The following is a 10,011-nucleotide window of genomic DNA, read 5'->3' on the forward strand; positions in this document are numbered from 1 at the left end:
GTCACTTCAGATGTGGCAGCTGCAAAGCATGTGACAGCACCATTCAAACCAAAGAATTCACATACCGTCATCACAAGATCCTAATGAAGACGCACACTAACTGCAATTCGTCAAATATCATCTACGCCATCCTCTGTCCCTGTCTCTTGATATACATTGGCCAGACACAGCAGAAAGCCAAAGTAAGAATACTCCAGCATATGAGCAGAATTTGGTGCCAAGTGCCAGGGGCTCCGTTGGTAGATCACTTCACCACAGCTGGACATTCACCTGAGAGCCTTACATGGGTAATCATTGAAAAGGCCGCACTGGGATTCCGGGGTGGAAATATCGCCAACATCCTCAACACCCGGGAGTTAAAATGGATGTACACATTAGACTCAATAGAATCTGGGCTCAATGAACAGGATAGCTCTTTCTCCCAATTAGCCACTTTATCGTAATTACCGCTTCATCTATCATGGGTATGGCCTTACCCTCATGTGAGAGGTACGTCATTTCTCGTAATTTGGGACATTGTACTAATGTATAGCTATTCCATGTTTTCTATGTAGCAAACCTTATATGTCTCCAATGAATGACACAGTCGCCACCTAATGTTCAATCTCTCTATAATCTATCGACCAGGTGATGTGGTCTTTACCCTCGTGTGAGAGGTACACCACTCTGGATCCAAGAAATGTCCTATACCCTCTTGTGAGAGGTGCACCATTTTTGGCTCATATTGCATTTACAAGGGGACAGATTTCTTTTTTCCTCTTTTTTCTCTCAAAAGGTTTATTTGACATAATGTATTTATGATCATCAATATCAATGTATCAGGTGCTATGCATCTCCTGCAATTACCTAATGTTTATCACAACGTTGACCCGTGGTTCGCCTTCAAATGTCATACTGAGGTCTAGATCCTATATTTATATCAACAACTTTTGACTAAACGTTCCAACCAGGTGTCATACAGAGTGTATGTTACTGAGCGACGCGGACAGTCTTTTCACCATGTCTATGGCTGACAAGCGGTAACTTAGCAACCCATAATAGTCTATCTACCATGCAGATACGGTCTGAGTAGATCACGTGATCCCGTTCCCTTGGTGATATTACCAAAGCCGGAACCCAACTTCGCCATTGCGATTTGGAGCAGCGATCAGGACGTGATTCACTCCGTACTTGGTAAGCATTATCGAAAATCCCTAACAATCGTACTCGCTAGTCATAGTCCATTTCAACGGTTGTACGGGCAATGTCCCTAACGTTACTCTAACCCTTGTTTCCAGACGCATCTTGATTGTTTTTCGAACTAATCTACAAACCAACCCCAGTCCCGTCGGACGTGTTTTAAATACGGCGATCGGGTGAGTGCCTCTCTTGTATGTGAAATGACAAGTAGTTATCCGGGAGGTGATATGATTCCCTAAATGGCCAATTATCATTATATTTGACAGAATTGGCATCATCGTTGAAACCCAGGACTACGACAGGCATTTTAAACAACAGAAATTATGAATTTTACAATATGGTGAGTCATCTATCTCCGGCTGACCAACCATGTGACGTACTGACCCTTTTTATTTCATTACGATTACATCGTCCCTCTTTGAATTTTTAACCCATAGATCTACTAGATCGACCTTAATACAGACGACATCGGGTCCTGACTATACCACTCCCGTGGTAAGTTCGACATTCGATGAATGTATGATCAGTCTTGAACTAATTCAGAGGTCATTAGTCTATGACTTCAACAGCTCTGAACCCCTAGAATGTTTTCCCTTATAAGTGTGTTGTCCATGTCCATTGATGACGGCCAGCCTATTCCCAACTGCTCTTGACTTCAGAGATTTAAATAATTGTGACGTTTTAACGCAATGTTAAGTTTTCCCAGTCTTAGCCCTAGTAAATTTGGGCGGGAATATGCCAATCCACCTCCCCGTGTGCCGATGTGCTCTTTGTCCGTACTAAACATAGGGATAATTTTTCCCGACTCTAAAAACTATATATTTTTACATTAAATAGGTTTTGTGTCCCACTCTCCTTGTCCTGATGAAGACCCTACAGCAAGAATATTATTGTCTGCATATATGAGGGTCGAAACGTCGACAACTACCAGTCTCTCTATATCAACTCCACTCCAGACTGCCTTCATTTATGAACTATGTGGAGTATGATTTCTGCCTGAATCAGTTGTATGAACCTAACGGTCCTGTTTTGTGTACAGTTCTATGTAACATATACAATTAATCGTTATATTTGCTGATTACACCAGCATCTAAAATTTCCCCCTCCTTTTTTCACTACCTCCTTACACTATCACACCCTCCCTTTCTTCTCTACCACTTTGGGGCACTGCAAAAAACCACTAATTGCTTTGAATCATTTCATATTCAATATGCTTCCACAGTGTGAATAAAACATTGTGGACTAAGTTGCTTTTTGCTTGATTCCATTTGTATCGTGTGAGCATTACTTCTATGTTACTGGGACCCCTTCCTATCACTAATTGTCCACCCAGGTCCCCGTGACTCTAACTGGGTATAACCCCCTTATCAATATTGTACTTCGTGCAGAAAATGCTCTGCGAGGTTTCACTTCATGTTCAATTTATTTGATCATTGCACATCATGGCAGAACTCTTATCCTACTCTAAGGATTATATAGACAAATTATTAGAAGATCCAAACAACGTATTCATTTCCTCTGATATCTCGACCATTGACTTTACACTGAAAGATAAAATTTCCCGTCTTGAGCGGCTGGAGAAGAAGCTGGTCCGGACTCGGTGGCATGGTCACCTCCTCACCAAGTACCTTAAAGAAAACATTATCCCCATTGGGTTGCAAATAAAGATCGAGCCAGCTATATTTGTGGAGGTACCAAAATTCAGAGAGGGTTTCAGTCACGTTGCGAACAACTGCTCCCGTCACTGGATGGTCTTAGGCGTGGAAACCGCCGCTGAACAAATCCATCTAATTACAGCGGAAATCAAGACCTTAAAAGAAGAAATAGCGGCTGATGCAAACTTCGCGAGTGCTAAGGAGACCCTAACCAACCTAGAAGCAACAATAAAGGATTTTGATCTAACAACTCAAAATCGAAAACTAGAGAAATTGGCGCGTGATATTCGGCTGTATGACAAAAAGAAGACCTATCCCTATCTCCAAGAGGATTACTTCCGACAAGATAACCAAGGTAGATTTACCAATCGAGGCCGGGGAACACCCAGAGGAAGACGAAACTATTACACCTTTTCAGACTCCTCCTATAGCTCGGAGGGCGAGCAAGAACAACCGGGACCCAGTTTCCAGCAAAACTACTCGGACTCTGGATATCAGCAGCAATATCAGTATCAAAACCCCCCTTTTTTAGGGCAACGCCAGGGGACATGGCGACCCCCTCGCGGCAGAGGCAACACCTGGCAACGCGGCCAACAACGTGGATCTCAACAGAACACAAATGCATGGAATGGAGGTCGTGGCCAACCACAAAAACAGGTACATTTCCAGACGGAACCACAACACGGGGAACGTGTTACCAGGAACAAAACCTACAGATGGTAGGCAACCATGAGAATTATCCCCGATTAAGACTCTTGGGCGGTGCCCCTGAGGCGGCTGCCAGCCCTGTTGTAAACATATCTAAGCACACTCTGAACTAGAATGAAATCAAAATACTGGGTAAAGGATTATCGTATGTACCTACCAACCACCCGGATGCCTTCACCATCCGTGCTGAACTATTCCAATTTTTCCGCAAAATACGGTTAAAATATTTTTTCCGTAACTCAGTGCCAACTATTCAATCTTCTGTAACTGGGCTAAGACCCCCATCAACTTTTGTCCCATTCAACAGTGTCATGTCGCACAAAATATTGGCCTATGAATCGGTGGTACTAAGAGATGTATTACAGTTACTGGGAACCAAGTGCTTTACCAGATACAATACCAGCAAAGAAGAGAAACTGGCCTTGCAATCGCTAGCTCGCAATGAGCAACTGATTATTAAACCTGCGGACAAGGGTGGTGCAATCGTGGTACAGGATGTCACCTCGTATGAGTCTGAAATCTATCGCCAATTAAATGATGGAACTAGCTATCAACAACTACGAGCGGACCCTTCGAAAGCCATTGCTCTAGAAATCCTGGAGATCACCAAGGCTGGCCTTGACCAAGGCTTCCTATCGGAACTGGAATTCAATTTTCTAAACAAACAGCACCCCCGGTTGGCTACAATTTACACCATACCGAAGATTCATAAATCCATGGCAGACCCTCCAGGCCGTCCTATAGTCTCGGGATGTGGCTCCATCCTTGAGCCCTTGGGAAAATACATGGATTTCTTTCTTAAACCGCTTGCAGAGGCCACACCAGCATATCTTCGTGACACCATGCACACCATAAACATTGTTGAAAACGTATCCTTTGATACACAACAACAACGTTTGGCGACTTGCGATGTTGTATCTTTATATACGTGTATTCCACAACATGAAGCATTGATGGTCATCACTCGGTGCCTACAACAGCGACCAGCGCCAGTTCAAGTGCCCACGGAATTCATTGTGGCTCTACTCCGTATAGCCATGACTAAAAACTTTTTCATTTTCAGGGATAAATTCTATATCCAAACATCGGGAGTAGCAATGGGGGCTCCTTTTGCACCGGATGTAGCTATCCTATACATGGCAGCTTTTGAGCAAGACACTGTGTTGAATCAGGTGAATCCATTCAGAGACCACCTTGGTCTCTGGATGAGATACATAGACGACATCCTACTGATATGGAATGGCAATCTGGAGGAATTAACAAGGTTCTTTGATTGGTTGAATACGCAGTCTCAATTTTTAAAGTTCACCATTCAATCTGACAATCACCAAATAAATTTCCTTGACCTTACCATCTATGAGAATTCTGGACACCTACTAACGAAACTATACCGCAAACCAGCAGAAAGGAACTCACTGTTACACTATGACAGTCATCACCGAGGGCCCTAAGAGACAACTTGCCCTTCGGGCAATTCCTACGTATACGGCGAAACTGTTCGAACAAAGATGACTATTTTAGGGAATCAGAAGAACTCAAGCAGAGACTCACAAGCAGAGGCTATCCCAAACAACTAATCAAACGAGCAAGGAAGAGGGCTTGGTTCTACCCCTGAGAAGAATTGTTGACTCCCAAGGCCGACCTAGATCACCCGGAACAAAGAATAGTATGTGTAACTACTTTCAATACCAAAAGTAATAAAATAAGACGCATAATCAACCACCACTGGGAACTCATATCAGATGATATCAAACAAACAGACCCGCCTCTACATGCTTTCAAAAAAGCGAGAAGCATCAAAGACCATGTGGTCCGCTCTTTCCTCAAGACACCAATGGATCCTACTGTCACCACTCTGTGGAACCTACCCCCTATAGTCGGTCACTTCAGATGTGGCAGCTGCAAAGCATGTGACAGCACCATTCAAACCAAAGAATTCACATACCGTCATCACAAGATCCTAATGAAGACGCACACTAACTGCAATTCGTCAAATATCATCTACGCCATCCTCTGTCCCTGTCTCTTGATATACATTGGCCAGACACAGCAGAAAGCCAAAGTAAGAATACTCCAGCATATGAGCAGAATTTGGTGCCAAGTGCCAGGGGCTCCGTTGGTAGATCACTTCACCACAGCTGGACATTCACCTGAGAGCCTTACATGGGTAATCATTGAAAAGGCCGCACTGGGACCCCGGGGTGGAAATATCGCCAACATCCTCAACACCCGGGAGTTAAAATGGATGTACACATTAGACTCAATAGAATCTGGGCTCAATGAACAGGATAGCTCTTTCTCCCAATTAGCCACTTTATCGTAATTACCGCTTCATCTATCATGGGTATGGCCTTACCCTCATGTGAGAGGTACGTCATTTCTCGTAATTTGGGACATTGTACTAATGTATAGCTATTCCATGTTTTCTATGTAGCAAACCTTATATGTCTCCAATGAATGACACAGTCGCCACCTAATGTTCAATCTCTCTATAATCTATCGACCAGGTGATGTGGTCTTTACCCTCGTGTGAGAGGTACACCACTCTGGATCCAAGAAATGTCCTATACCCTCTTGTGAGAGGTGCACCATTTTTGGCTCATATTGCATTTACAAGGGGACAGATTTCTTTTTTCCTCTTTTTTCTCTCAAAAGGTTTATTTGACATAATGTATTTATGATCATCAATATCAATGTATCAGGTGCTATGCATCTCCTGCAATTACCTAATGTTTATCACAACGTTGACCCGTGGTTCGCCTTCAAATGTCATACTGAGGTCTAGATCCTATATTTATATCAACAACTTTTGACTAAACGTTCCAACCAGGTGTCATACAGAGTGTATGTTACTGAGCGACGCGGACAGTCTTTTCACCATGTCTATGGCTGACAAGCGGTAACTTAGCAACCCATAATAGTCTATCTACCATGCAGATACGGTCTGAGTAGATCACGTGATCCCGTTCCCTTGGTGATATTACCAAAGCCGGAACCCAACTTCGCCATTGCGATTTGGAGCAGCGATCAGGACGTGATTCACTCCGTACTTGGTAAGCATTATCGAAAATCCCTAACAATCGTACTCGCTAGTCATAGTCCATTTCAACGGTTGTACGGGCAATGTCCCTAACGTTACTCTAACCCTTGTTTCCAGACGCATCTTGATTGTTTTTCGAACTAATCTACAAACCAACCCCAGTCCCGTCGGACGAGTTTTAAATACGGCGATCGGGTGAGTGCCTCTCTTGTATGTGAAATGACAAGTAGTTATCCGGGAGGTGATATGATTCCCTAAATGGCCAATTATCATTATATTTGACAGAATTGGCATCATCGTTGAAACCCAGGACTACGACAGGCATTTTAAACAACAGAAATTATGAATTTTACAATATGGTGAGTCATCTATCTCCGGCTGACCAACCATGTGACGTACTGACCCTTTTTATTTCATTACGATTACATCGTCCCTCTTTGAATTTTTAACCCATAGATCTACTAGATCGACCTTAATACAGACGACATCGGGTCCTGACTATACCACTCCCGTGGTAAGTTCGACATTCGATGAATGTATGATCAGTCTTGAACTAATTCAGAGGTCATTAGTCTATGACTTCAACAGCTCTGAACCCCTAGAATGTTTTCCCTTATAAGTGTGTTGTCCATGTCCATTGATGACGGCCAGCCTATTCCCAACTGCTCTTGACTTCAGAGATTTAAATAATTGTGACGTTTTAACGCAATGTTAAGTTTTCCCAGTCTTAGCCCTAGTAAATTTGGGCGGGAATATGCCAATCCACCTCCCCGTGTGCCGATGTGCTCTTTGTCCGTACTAAACATAGGGATAATTTTTCCCGACTCTAAAAACTATATATTTTTACATTAAATAGGTTTTGTGTCCCACTCTCCTTGTCCTGATGAAGACCCTACAGCAAGAATATTATTGTCTGCATATATGAGGGTCGAAACGTCGACAACTACCAGTCTCTCTATATCAACTCCACTCCAGACTGCCTTCATTTATGAACTATGTGGAGTATGATTTCTGCCTGAATCAGTTGTATGAACCTAACGGTCCTGTTTTGTGTACAGTTCTATGTAACATATACAATTAATCGTTATATTTGCTGATTACACCAGCATCTAAAATTTCCCCCTCCTTTTTTCACTACCTCCTTACACTATCACACCCTCCCTTTCTTCTCTACCACTTTGGGGCACTGCAAAAAACCACTAATTGCTTTGAATCATTTCATATTCAATATGCTTCCACAGTGTGAATAAAACATTGTGGACTAAGTTGCTTTTTGCTTGATTCCATTTGTATCGTGTGAGCATTACTTCTATGTTACTGGGACCCCTTCCTATCACTAATTGTCCACCCAGGTCCCCGTGACTCTAACTGGGTATAACCCCCTTATCAATATTGTACTTCGTGCAGAAAATGCTCTGCGAGGTTTCACTTCATGTTCAATTTATTTGATCATTGCACATCATGGCAGAACTCTTATCCTACTCTAAGGATTATATAGACAAATTATTAGAAGATCCAAACAACGTATTCATTTCCTCTGATATCTCGACCATTGACTTTACACTGAAAGATAAAATTTCCCGTCTTGAGCGGCTGGAGAAGAAGCTGGTCCGGACTCGGTGGCATGGTCACCTCCTCACCAAGTACCTTAAAGAAAACATTATCCCCATTGGGTTGCAAATAAAGATCGAGCCAGCTATATTTGTGGAGGTACCAAAATTCAGAGAGGGTTTCAGTCACGTTGCGAACAACTGCTCCCGTCACTGGATGGTCTTAGGCGTGGAAACCGCCGCTGAACAAATCCATCTAATTACAGCGGAAATCAAGACCTTAAAAGAAGAAATAGCGGCTGATGCAAACTTCGCGAGTGCTAAGGAGACCCTAACCAACCTAGAAGCAACAATAAAGGATTTTGATCTAACAACTCAAAATCGAAAACTAGAGAAATTGGCGCGTGATATTCGGCTGTATGACAAAAAGAAGACCTATCCCTATCTCCAAGAGGATTACTTCCGACAAGATAACCAAGGTAGATTTACCAATCGAGGCCGGGGAACACCCAGAGGAAGACGAAACTATTACACCTTTTCAGACTCCTCCTATAGCTCGGAGGGCGAGCAAGAACAACCGGGACCCAGTTTCCAGCAAAACTACTCGGACTCTGGATATCAGCAGCAATATCAGTATCAAAACCCCCCTTTTTTAGGGCAACGCCAGGGGACATGGCGACCCCCTCGCGGCAGAGGCAACACCTGGCAACGCGGCCAACAACGTGGATCTCAACAGAACACAAATGCATGGAATGGAGGTCGTGGCCAACCACAAAAACAGGTACATTTCCAGACGGAACCACAACACGGGGAACGTGTTACCAGGAACAAAACCTACAGATGGTAGGCAACCATGAGAATTATCCCCGATTAAGACTCTTGGGCGGTGCCCCTGAGGCGGCTGCCAGCCCTGTTGTAAACATATCTAAGCACACTCTGAACTAGAATGAAATCAAAATACTGGGTAAAGGATTATCGTATGTACCTACCAACCACCCGGATGCCTTCACCATCCGTGCTGAACTATTCCAATTTTTCCGCAAAATACGGTTAAAATATTTTTTCCGTAACTCAGTGCCAACTATTCAATCTTCTGTAACTGGGCTAAGACCCCCATCAACTTTTGTCCCATTCAACAGTGTCATGTCGCACAAAATATTGGCCTATGAATCGGTGGTACTAAGAGATGTATTACAGTTACTGGGAACCAAGTGCTTTACCAGATACAATACCAGCAAAGAAGAGAAACTGGCCTTGCAATCGCTAGCTCGCAATGAGCAACTGATTATTAAACCTGCGGACAAGGGTGGTGCAATCGTGGTACAGGATGTCACCTCGTATGAGTCTGAAATCTATCGCCAATTAAATGATGGAACTAGCTATCAACAACTACGAGCGGACCCTTCGAAAGCCATTGCTCTAGAAATCCTGGAGATCACCAAGGCTGGCCTTGACCAAGGCTTCCTATCGGAACTGGAATTCAATTTTCTAAACAAACAGCACCCCCGGTTGGCTACAATTTACACCATACCGAAGATTCATAAATCCATGGCAGACCCTCCAGGCCGTCCTATAGTCTCGGGATGTGGCTCCATCCTTGAGCCCTTGGGAAAATACATGGATTTCTTTCTTAAACCGCTTGCAGAGGCCACACCAGCATATCTTCGTGACACCATGCACACCATAAACATTGTTGAAAACGTATCCTTTGATACACAACAACAACGTTTGGCGACTTGCGATGTTGTATCTTTATATACGTGTATTCCACAACATGAAGCATTGATGGTCATCACTCGGTGCCTACAACAGCGACCAGCGCCAGTTCAAGTGCCCACGGAATTCATTGTGGCTCTACTCCGTATAGCCATGACTAAAA

The sequence above is a fragment of the Lissotriton vulgaris genome, chromosome 1_1, assembly GCF_964263255.1.
Source record: "Lissotriton vulgaris chromosome 1_1, aLisVul1.2, whole genome shotgun sequence".
In the NCBI taxonomy this organism is placed as follows: Eukaryota; Metazoa; Chordata; class Amphibia; order Caudata; family Salamandridae; genus Lissotriton; species Lissotriton vulgaris.